The sequence below is a fragment of the Tetrao urogallus genome (assembly GCF_951394365.1).
Source record: "Tetrao urogallus genome assembly, chromosome: 27".
NCBI classification, from domain to species: Eukaryota; Metazoa; Chordata; class Aves; order Galliformes; family Phasianidae; genus Tetrao; species Tetrao urogallus.
In genome coordinates this window covers 2,047,775-2,059,197 of record NC_136840.1, presented here as the reverse complement: position 1 = coordinate 2,059,197, position 11,423 = coordinate 2,047,775, and positions in this window count along the sequence as shown.

Genomic DNA, 11,423 nt, shown 5'->3' with positions numbered 1-11,423 from the left:
TCCACAATGCCTGCTGTTCAATTGGCCTGGCTTCACCAAGAAGCCCCAGATTCCCCAGCATCTCAGGGGAAATCAGGCCATGTACATCCATGCTTTGTCTGCCTGGGTCTGCTGGCACAGCCACCAGAGACAGATTTCACACCCAATCAGTGTCTCAGTGCAAAAATAGCGCTGGCAGTGCCACTTCTCCTGCACTATCAGAAGAAAGTCAAGGTCCTTTGAAATGAGGCTTCATTCCCATAAGGGCAACAAAAAGCTCAGCACACCGGAGCTTGAATTGTTAAAGCTCCTTGCTAAATTTTATTTGGTGCCCTCTTTTGAAAGGCAGTCTTAAAACTGGAGCTTAGGAGGAAATATCTTCAGTAAACAACCTACAGGAGCATGGCAGCACCTTTAAATCTTTATCTGGCAGCCCTCGTTCCACTCCATCTTCGTTCCTGAATAGCAGCTGCATATTTTATGTAGGAGATATTTCATGCTGATGATTGTCTCGGGCTATTACACTTCAGACCATTTCAGGCAAACAGCAAACTAGAGTGGGGGAAAAGTCACTCCAAATGCAAAACGTAATGAGGGCTCTCACAGTGAAATGGGACAGGGGGGCCAGAGGGGACATGGGACCCCCCCTGCATGGCCCTCAGCTCTGCCAGTACTGCTTAGGGATGAGAAAAGGTAGAGACAACTCACAGCTCTTCCAGGTGGACAAAGGAAGGCCTCATTGTACCTGTAATGCTATAATATGATGGAAAGTACAGCAATAACAGCAGAGTGGCAAAGTCTTTGGCTGCAGTAGATGAGGACAAGCCCAGATGCAGCAGCCATAGGTGTAGAAATTAAGAAAAAGAGCTGCTTACCTTCAAAAGGCCACAGGTAGGCAGGGATCTCCAGTGAGAAACCCTCACCTCCACTGCCAACCTTTAAATGGGGGCTGGGAAAGGGAGGATCCTGGCTCCAGCTCTTCTGGTTACTCGGGTGCATTGCTTACACCTGAGCTCCCCTGGGTTGGCCCTGCCTTCCCACCAGGTGCTCCATCACCGCTTCAGGTCATGATTTAGCATTGCCACTCCAGTACCCACCTGCAGTTTATGGAATACTGTGTGAGAGCAGCACAGTGACAACGCTGGCACAGATCAGACCTGCTCTGTACAGTGGGTGTGTGCAGATCCTTCAGTGCTCAGCCCTTCCTGTCTGCTCCTGGCAGCTGGGACGGCTGCTGTGCCAGAGCTTTGATTCCTCTCTGTTTCCAAACTGCTGCTGTCTACTATTGATCACAAGGCACAGACATCTGAGGTCTCAGGTGCATTACAACGGGAAGCAGGCTGCATTTCAATAATTCAGTGGGCTCTCTGCCTAAAGATGTTGTGATGAGTTTGAAAACAGCACAGCGCTCCACACTCGTTGTATGGGAGCACAGCAAATTTGGGTGAGTGGAGCACGGTGCACTGGCACAGGAGGGCTGTTTGTTGGGCTGCACTCAGCTTCATGCTTTCTCCTGCATCCTCCAAGGCTGGGGGAGTTCCTGCCATGCAAGTCCAGCACAGCAACAGTGCCATAGAGCTCAGCCACAACCACTGCAGTGGCTGCAGACCCAAATTAGTGCTGCCCACACAGCAATCCGCCTTATCAGTACAAACAGAGCTGCTGCACACAATTCTACTGTGGGACTGCAGCACGGGAGCCATCCAGCACCATGGTTCAGCAGAGCATGGTGCAACACAGCACAGGATGGCATAGCAGAACAGCACAGCATGGCGCAGCACCACATGGTGCAGCACAGTGTGGTGTGGCATAGCATGGCAAAGCACAGCATGGCCCAGCACAGCATGGCACGGCTCAGCACAGCATGGCACAGCATAATATGGCACAGCACAGTGCAGCAGCACAGCATGGCACAGCACAGCTCCAGGTGTTTCCCAGCTTTCATCAAACCCATGCAAGAGACCCAGAGCTGCCTTCCCTTTAGAAGCCACAGCCAGCTCTGCCCCACTGCACCCACATCGCACGGCGCACAGAGCTCAGGGTTGTGTCTCTTGCTACATCTTTCGTCCCTGTGAACATCTGAAATCGAACAAAAATATAAACATTTGGATTCCAGACACTTCTCAGCCCTAACCTTATTTATCATACTTGGCTCTGCTCCTGGAGTCAGGGCCAGAAGAGGCTCTGAACATTTTGAGTTATTTAATATGCTGCACATAGATCAATCTTGCTCTCCCCTCTAGCCACAGGTTTCCCTTTGTGGTTTGCTGCACAGCTATTATGTCCATCAATATCTAAGTAATTAAAAATCCACCATTATGCAGGTCCTGGCTGCATTATGAGCTTCTCATAAGCTATAAAACATTTCATGGTCAACTTTCCTTAAGTGCCCAGGAGGTCTGTAGCACCATCACAGATCTCCTCGGCTGCTGCCATCATCCTGAAGGTCCCATGCACAACCGCCCTGCTGGAAAAGCAGTGAATGCCTACAACCTCCTGCCAGCTGTCCTGCACCACCACCCTGTGATTTGTGCCAGAGGAGGCAAACTGGGAGACAAGTACTTGTCCTTCTCCTGCGTGGCTCAGCTGCTGGTCTCATAGGGATTTATCAGTAACAACCAAGTTTGCTTTGCAGTTTCCACTTGGGAGGAACAAGAGGATGTGGGATGTAACTGCCATAACCTCCTTGGCACCACTGCTCGCTTGAGACGTGATGCTGTGCCTGGTTCATGCCCTGGGCACTGAGTCCCTCAGAGCACCTGGCCTGGCTGGAGTGCAGAGGGCTCTATCACTGCCTGCGGGATTGCTCACCTTGGCAAGAGTGACTGCAGTCCAGAGATGATGAAAGGACATGACTCAAGGCAAAAAGCGCTAATTACAGCTCAGACGGAGGAGGAGACAGGAACTGCTACATCATGCCTAATAAAGGAGAGGAATAAGGAACAGATTGAAGAGCCATCACTGCAGAGATGATGAACAGGGGCTGTCCCAGTGGCACGGCACTGCTGGGAATGCCCAGGGCTCAGCATCTCTCATGGATTGCTTCCACCGTTTGCGCACCCTTGGAGTACCTGCCACACCACGCTCCTTGCTTTGGGTCCTTGCCAATGCCTTCCTGGCCCCGCCACCAAACCTCAAAGCAGCCAAAGCAGGAGGCTGCTCCTGTGTTCCCATGGACTCAGTGCTGGGAACCAGAAGCACTGCAAATTGAGCAGCCAGCTGGAGGCTGCCCGAAGGGCCCTGAGGGAAAGGACTTGTTTTGAGCCCAAAGTCCCCAGGGTTGGTGCAGCAGCTACAAAGCTATGCACCATTAAAGCCGTTCATAAATAGAAAGAACCAGCAACTAAAACATTAGCATTTGAATAAAAATAACTTTGCAAAGCAGCCAGAGCTAAAACCAGGTCTTGGCAAAGGTCTCTGGCCTCCTTCTAGGATTGAGATTGCAGCAACCGCATGCATCCCTGCAGAGCATAGGAACACCCTGGGTGTGCAGGGACAGGACAGTGTGCTCCCCAGGCTGGAGACACAGTGGATGCTGTCCCTTAATGGAGCCAGGAGCACACAGCCACCTGTATCCTCACCACTGGCACTGAGCAGGGACATGCTTTGATTGCAGCATTGCAACACCAGGGCTGTCGCCTTCGGTATTTACTCAGAGCCGTGCACAGCGGGTTCCTTCTTTATGATGAGGAGCTGGGGTAATTTGAATAGTAAATACTATGAAGAAAGTAGATTACTATGAAATACAGATTTTTTTTCCAATAAATAAATCATGCCTGTATTTGCATGTATAATACCAAAAGGAGGCATCTGGGACCGCTGCTGCTAGTTGCAGTACTGCCTGACACAGTGATTAGCAATAACCCAAAGTCTCTCTCCTCCAGCTCCCCTGCTGCTCCACCTGGTGTCATGTTAGGGATAGTGAGGTGCTGCTGCTCGGGCAGAGCCCTTTTCCTGCATCTCCTCATGGAGAAAGCTCTGCTACGAGCAATGGCTGGGAATGGTGCAGCCCCAGCACTGCCCATGCCCGGCCACGCCATGCCAGTGCCATATGGGCAATGCTGGGCGCAGTTCTCTGAGCACATGCAGTGCCTCTCCTGGGTTTATCACCTCAGCGTTCTGCTGATGCTCTGCTCCTGTTTGCAGTTTGTCATGCAGTTCTGGTTGCTACACTGGGATAAACAGCAGCAAATAGCGACGGCCGCATCTCCAGCAGAGCGGTGCTGCGAGGCGAGCCGCAGCATGCCTTCCATCAGCTGTGTCAAACGGATTTCTTAAATAAAAAGGAAAAAGGGGAAGAAAAAAAAAAAAAGTAAAGGCTCTGCTATTATTGCAGTGAGAGGCTGCCTCATGCTGGGCTCTGCTGCTAAATCTGTTCTGTGTTTACTGTCTGCAGGAACAGTAGGAAGCCTTCCGAAAAGGCACTGGGGTTCCTCTGTTTTTCAGCAATCAATCATGCTTTGCTTGAGCCATTTTTATCCTAACAGAAACGGAAAATATTTTCCTGGTGTAATTTCTACTGATCAAAGAATTTTCCTCAACAGAGAGCAGCCCCAGGGCCCTGCAAGGAGAAAACCACAGAGGAAACTATTCCCCTAACGAGGAGCAGGGGAACGGGTTGAATTCGGGGGGGGTGAGCCAGGACATGAGTCTTGCAAGGCCAGCAGTGGGCAGCAAGGCTGGCAGTTCTTTCCCCAGTTAGTTTGCTGAACAAGAGCCTTGGTGAGTGCCTGCATGCAGCAAAGCACAGTGCCTGGGGGTATCATCTGTGTGCAGACAGGGCTGGCAGAGGCAGGCGTAGCTCTGCTATTGGGGACCAAACCCTGTGCTAAAGGACAGCCATCACATTTTGTTTACTTTCTCCATCAGTTTTCCCTAAACAGCTTCAGTAAACGTTCTTCATTGTGGCCGGAACTGACTCAGCTTGCAGCACGAAAGGGTTTTTGTGGAAGGGCTCACCGGTAACCCCGCCATGCAATCGGTGCTGTTTATTGATGGAGGACTTTTTTTTTTAGCTTCCATTTGTGGTTGGCGTCAGAAATGCGCACGGAGCTCCCAGATCATCCCTGCAGCCCCCACATTCCTGGGACAGAGCAGCCAGGACTGCTCCCACTGCCACATGCTCATCAGCAGCGGGGTGCCCTGCAGATGTAACACCCCCAGCTCTGAAATGCTGCCACCTTTCCCTGCCTTCTGTGGGAGCAGAACCCGTTTGGCCATGTCTAAATCCACGCACACAGCATCATCCTCGTCCCCTTTCCTCCCCTCTGACACGGAGCTGAAATAAACTTGCAGCACTAAAACTGTTCTTTTGTGTTTGAACCGTGCGCATAAATAAACCGATGCAGACAGATGAAAATATCCATAAAGCAGATTTGACATTTGACAAGGATTCAAGGGCAGAGCTCTAGAACAAAGACAAGGCTTCCTTGTAAACAAGGCATCAGTCACTTAGATTACGGTAATTAGGCAAAGCGACAGCTGGGAAACTTCTCGAAAGCATCGCTGCAAAAGCAAAACGCATCGGGTGCAGCGCTGGGTGTGCAGGACCCTCATTTCTGCCCTGCTCTGCCCTGCGGACTTCAGCCCAGTGCTGGGAGCTGCCGCCTCACCTCATGCTGGGGATGGGCTTTACAGCTCTGTTATTGCTCCTGAGCAGGAGCTGACGTGTGATAGGAACCAATGCTGGCGCAGTGCAGTGACCTGACCTGACCCCAGCCGTAGGGCTGCCCTCCTCTGGGCAGCACACAGCCATCGTGGGGGTCCCACTTTGGTACCCCCCCCATCTGGGAACATCCCAGACCAGCAGCCAACCTGGCATTTGTGCTATGACCACGTTGGTGTCACAGCCAAGGCAAATCCCAGCAGCTTTGTGGTGTGCCCCAGGAATAGCACTGAGATGGGGGTGCAGAAATTGCTTTTCATTGGGTACAGAGTGAAGGCTGTTGGGCCACAAGAGAGGGTGACAGAGAGGCAAACACCATCTGTTTTCTCCGAGGAACTCTTTTATTATGAAGGAATGACACAGGATTGATGACACCACAATTTCAAGCTGATCTCCCACACAATTTACGTTCCCACCGATTTCCTGATAAATCCCCACAGCGCAATGCTGGGTGTTTTCCCAGCTCTGACGAGTTCCCTTCACTCAGCATCACCCAGCTCAGTGCTCCCCAACCCCGCTGGCACATTACACCCAAACAGCTGCAGCCATTCCCAAAACAACAGCCTCGCCTTGCCTGGTGCTGGGTGGCACTGCTGTGAGATAAGGAGCAGAAATCAGTTCTTGCAAAGCTCTGCTATCGGCCGTGCCCTTGGGTGAGGTGCTGAGCCCCAGGGTTTGGGCGGCATTGTGGCCCCAGCAGCAGCACAAAGCCACACAGCCCCACTGCAGGGCAACCCAAAGGCGGTGGCAGCCCCAGAGTGGGGGGCACTGCAGACCCCCTCCCCTCCCACCAAGCAGGATTTCCTCCAGCCCATCCCCTCACAGCAGACAATGCGTTGTCTGACAGCCGCCGCCGTCGCCCTGCCGCAGCTGTCGGGAGCTCCAGGAAGATCAAACAGGAAAGTCAGCAGAGAAAGAGAAGTTATTTCGTGCCTGGAAGTCTGAACTTTCATGCTCAGCCTGACTGGCGCGGGAGGAAGATGTTGAAGTCAGCACGTTGAGAGCTGCCCCACTCCCTTGGAAATAGGGCACTATGCAGGGCCCCCACCCACCAGGGCAGAGCTGTTCCTTGCAGCTGTACAGCACTGCACCTATACAACAGCTGGAGTGCCATCACGTAGCATGGCACTGATGCCAGCCCCAGCCTCCCTATCCCCAGCAGCCCCAGACCCAACGGAGCCTTTTTCTCCAAAACTCAGTGTTGAACTCGAGGTTTCTCTGGAAGCACGCAGCCTTTGAGAGCTGCCAGAAGTTTCTCTTTCTGTTCTGTTTCTTCACAGGCATGATTTACTTACTGTAAGTGGCTATTCATTATGTCCTGCGCTGCATTATTAACTCAGTGATCGTACATTTAGCAGGGAATTTATGAGAAATGGGGAGACATTCATTATCAGGAATACCACAGACTTTACTCTTATATGGTCTCCCTCCAGGCAGCAGCTGAGCAGTGCTCTCAGCCCGACGTGGGGCTGCTGTGCCAGGGCTGCACACTGCATGCAATGCCATCACCTCCCGGGGGTCACTTCCCTCCCAGCACTGCACTCCAGAGCTGTAAAGAAAGAAAAGTATTAACCAGACTTGGTGCACATTTTTTCCCCTATTGACAGCTTGGAATTAGACCTTATCATGTCTTCTTACTGCTGAGAGGTGTTGGCCTTTTCCCCATATTTTAGGCAGCTGCAATTAGAACACACCACATTGTGCTGCGCGGCTCAGCACAGTGCAAACACTGCAAACACACTCGGTCAAGTGGATTCCCTGCTTTTATAAGAAAAGAGCACAGACTGCACCATGATCGGGGGGGGACAAAGGTTCCCAGATACTCTGCTAAAGAAACAACAACCACCAAATCAATAAAAGATAAAGGGGGGAAAAAACAAAACCAAGAGCAAAGCGGAGTGCTGCGCACAGCACTGGGGCATGGGCAGAGGCTGCTGGCAGCTGGGCCAGGTGCTGCCACGAGCGTGCCTGCAGCTCTGAACATGATGAACCGGTTCCTCCCTTGCCTCCCACCACCCACAGCACTTTGGGTGCATTTCCAGATGCGCCTCCTAGCCAAGAGCAGACAAGTTATGAACAGTTGGTATCGTTCCTAAGAAGGGCAGAGCTCCTCCAGTCTGCACAGACAGCAGGTTGTGGCTCAGGGCACGCCATTCCAGGGGGAGGGTGGGAGAAAAGAGCTGCCCTCAGCTTGTGGCCACTGTCAGAATCCCAGATTTTTGCTCTAAATGACTGAAAGGTGATCCTTTGTGTTCCCAAAGGGAACCCCCACACCACGCTGCAATGCAGGAGAAGGGAGCTTCGCTTCGCACCGAGGTGTGAGCCATGCATCCGTGTGTTTTAAGGCAATGAGTTCCCTTCTCTCCCCTCTTCAGAGCCTTCTAAATGCTCTATTTCTGAATATTTAAGATAGGACTTTGCCAAACGAAGATTAGAGAGTTAATCCTCGTTTCTTTATGAGGAAAGTAACATGGTTTAACAGCTCACTGCTGTTCTAAAGGCAGCCGGTCTGAAAGGCAGAAAACTCCATTCTCTAGGGTGAGTTGGCTGGTTCCCATTTTTTTTTTTTCCCCCTGAATTTATTACAGCTGAATTCCTTCTGGCCAATGAATCTGATAACAATTGGTGCCATCGAGCACTGACTGAGCTCCCACCCCCTTGTTTGAGCTGCCTCAGGTCTGCTTCCTTATTCCATCCCCACTGCCAGAACCAACAGCTGCTCGTGTTCCGCTGGCAGCTGAACACAGTGCCATCCTGCTCTGATGTCTGCTGCCCTCCTAAAACCTCGGGAGGTTTGTGAGCAGCTTCAGCTCTTTCCTTCGGGAACAACAGCATCCTGGAGGACTTGAAGCCTTCCTGGAAATCTCTCTGAGGGAACAACGATGTTTTGCTTCTTAGGGGCTGCAATTGCTCCAGCACCAACAGTCTTTGGGATTGCTGCATCTGGCAATACCGAGGCGATGTCACAAGTCATGCAGGCTCAGGCAGGCTTGGTGAAAGGAAAGCTATGCAAAACATGCTTTCACAAAATGCAATTCATCCCAACTTGCCTTGTTTGGAGCGATTTTGGATTGCTGAAACAAAAGTAGAACGGGTTCTCTGCAAGGGTTTGAGGGGCAAAGGCAGTGGCAGCTCCCAGCTGTAAAGCTGCAATCCAACACCATGGGGCTGTTCTGGGAGCAACACTGGGCTGCCCTGCAATGCTGCAATGGGGTCCTGCCATGCTCTGCTCCTGTCCAGCTCAGGCACTGGGGTTGGTGTAACGCACAGCCAATCATGTCAGCATGTCAGCACCCACATCTTGAAGGCCACAACCTGGGATGGGACAGCTGTGGGGTCAGCTGGCAAGGAGCACTGCTGGTTGCTGCAGGAGGACCCCAAAACCCAGAGCTGGCGTCCTGCTGACAGCCCCACAGCAGGTTCATCTGAAAGCATCACGTCCTGAAAAGCAGAGCACAATTAGGGCTTTGGCTAAACTGTTCTGCAGAGACAGAAAAGTGGGTTGGAATTAATCCTCCCATTAATGTGTGAAACAGAGCGTTTACATTCATGAAGCAATTATACAATAATAGCAGGAGAGCTACGATAGGAATCACATCGTGTCTGAAGTTTCACTCCAACCCAATACATGAATAATTCCTCCTAGGCATTGCTGTGAAAGCAATATTAAAAAAGTAGGAGAAAAAAACACCAGATGAGGCATGCTTCATCTCTCAATTAGGGTTGAACACAACTAAATTTATGCAAAGTGGGAAGAGAAGCTCCAAGAGGCAAAGGCATTTGTTACTGCTCGATGCAAGATGAGCTCACAAAACGCATTCTTCATCCTGGCAGCTTTCTGATGTCTTACTCCTGAAGCATCAGTTTTATTCTCGGTTTCCATGGCAGATACTTTTCTGAGCCTGTGTCTGCCATAAATACTGCTGATTTATTCTATCAGCCATACCTGCAGATACCTGCAGCATGATTCCATGTGCAGTCGGGGTGGTGAGAGGTGGGCACGCTAACATTCCTCAGCTCTGCTTTTCAACCAGGGGAATCAAGCCTTGCCAAAGGAGCACTCATTCTCTGCTGCTACACAATCACTGCTGATCTCCTGGTGCTGACTTTGTCCTGAGTCCTTTGCAAGTGTGCAGTGTCCAATGCAACGTGTTTAACAGTTCGGTCAGACACTTTACAGGCAGATTTCCCCTACACAACACCTTAGGCAGCAGCTGTCCTTTCTGCTGTTTCCGCCATGTATTTCATTTTAGCAAGCAGTGATAAAACATGAGGCTCTTCATGGGCAGAGACAGCAGCTAGCCACATCACAAGGCCCTATTCTGAGGGTGGATTTACCCCATGCATGTTGAGCAAACACTGCTCGATGTGTACTTCTCTCAAATTCAACAAGTACGAGGCTTTTCAGCTCTTCTGGCAGGAGGAGAACTGGGAGGTTTTGCAAAGGTAGCTTTTCAGACACCGACAGGCAGAATAGAACACACAAAAGAAACTCTGGCAAAACAGCAAGAAGGAAGGCGTGCAGTGCAGCAAAGCAGAACGGGAGGAAGAGCCCCAGCACGTGCAGTGTGCAGGAGAGCCCCTCAGGAACAAGCCAGGCCAGCAGGATGCAGAGGCAGGGTGTGCCGCTCTTAGCTGTGATCCTAAACTCACAGATAGGAAAGCTGTCAAACATTGAAGTGCAACCCACTCCCTCTCCCAAAGATAAAAACCAAAGAGCCCCACCAGAAGGAAGTGCACTGGTTCAGTTATTGTCTCAGTGCACGAGGCTGGGGACTGCCCATTGTTTTGCATTGTCCAGCCAGCAGCACAGCCCACAGTCATTCCTATTTTCTATTCTTTGCCTACACAAAGGCCCAGCACGGAGACTCGGTGTGCTTCTCTCAGGCTCCAGAGGTGGTTGGTTGCAGGATGGGGTTCTGTGGGGCTGTGCGTGGGCTCGTTGCTCAGCTCTGCAGCAGGAACCAAAGTTTTGGAGGAGGCAACAGGAGCGATGTGCAACCAGGCAGCGTCAGCACTCTGCTCCTGTGGGGGCATCCCCACAGCTCTGTAATAAGGGAACCCCCGGGGGTGGATGGTGACAGCACACGGGGACACGTTGGTTGTGCTGTCCTCCTGGTGATGAGTAACAGGGGTCATCTTATTGCTGGTAAACAAGCAACTGATTTCTCTAAACATTGCCTCTGCAACATCCGGCCCGCACTGAGCTGGTAAGCAAAATGCATTCTCCACTGCCTTGAGTTACCTTTGTACCCATGGCCACCCTCTGACTGTCAGAGCCACATCCTCAGCATGAGGGATGCACAGGTGGGGTGCTTTCGGGGGTGATTACATTTTTAATTCACATCGCTGAGCTGAGCATCAGAGCAAAAGCTGCTCGAGGCAGGAGCAGAGCAACAGAGCGCTCAGAGCATTTGTGCTGCAGCACTGTGCTCAAGGTGGGGCAGGTGTTTCACCTCAAGCCCTGATGCACGCAGCTGAGGGTGGAAATGTCCCAGGAAAGTCACTGTGGAAGACACTATGGAGTGGCTCCGTTCATAAAGCAATTGCCACTTGGAAAGTCCAGCTCTGTGAGCACGCAGCAGGACCCGTGACCATTTGGGAAGCAGCAGAAGCATCCCCTGCACAGACCTGAGCAGGTTTCACTGCTTTGTTGTGCTCCCATCTGACACAAGCACATACCTGCAGGCACAGCTAACACCCCTCATTGGCATGGCAGCAGTCTGGCACAGCTGTATGAGCACAAGGAGAGGCTTCCAGAGCGTCCCCAAGGCACAGA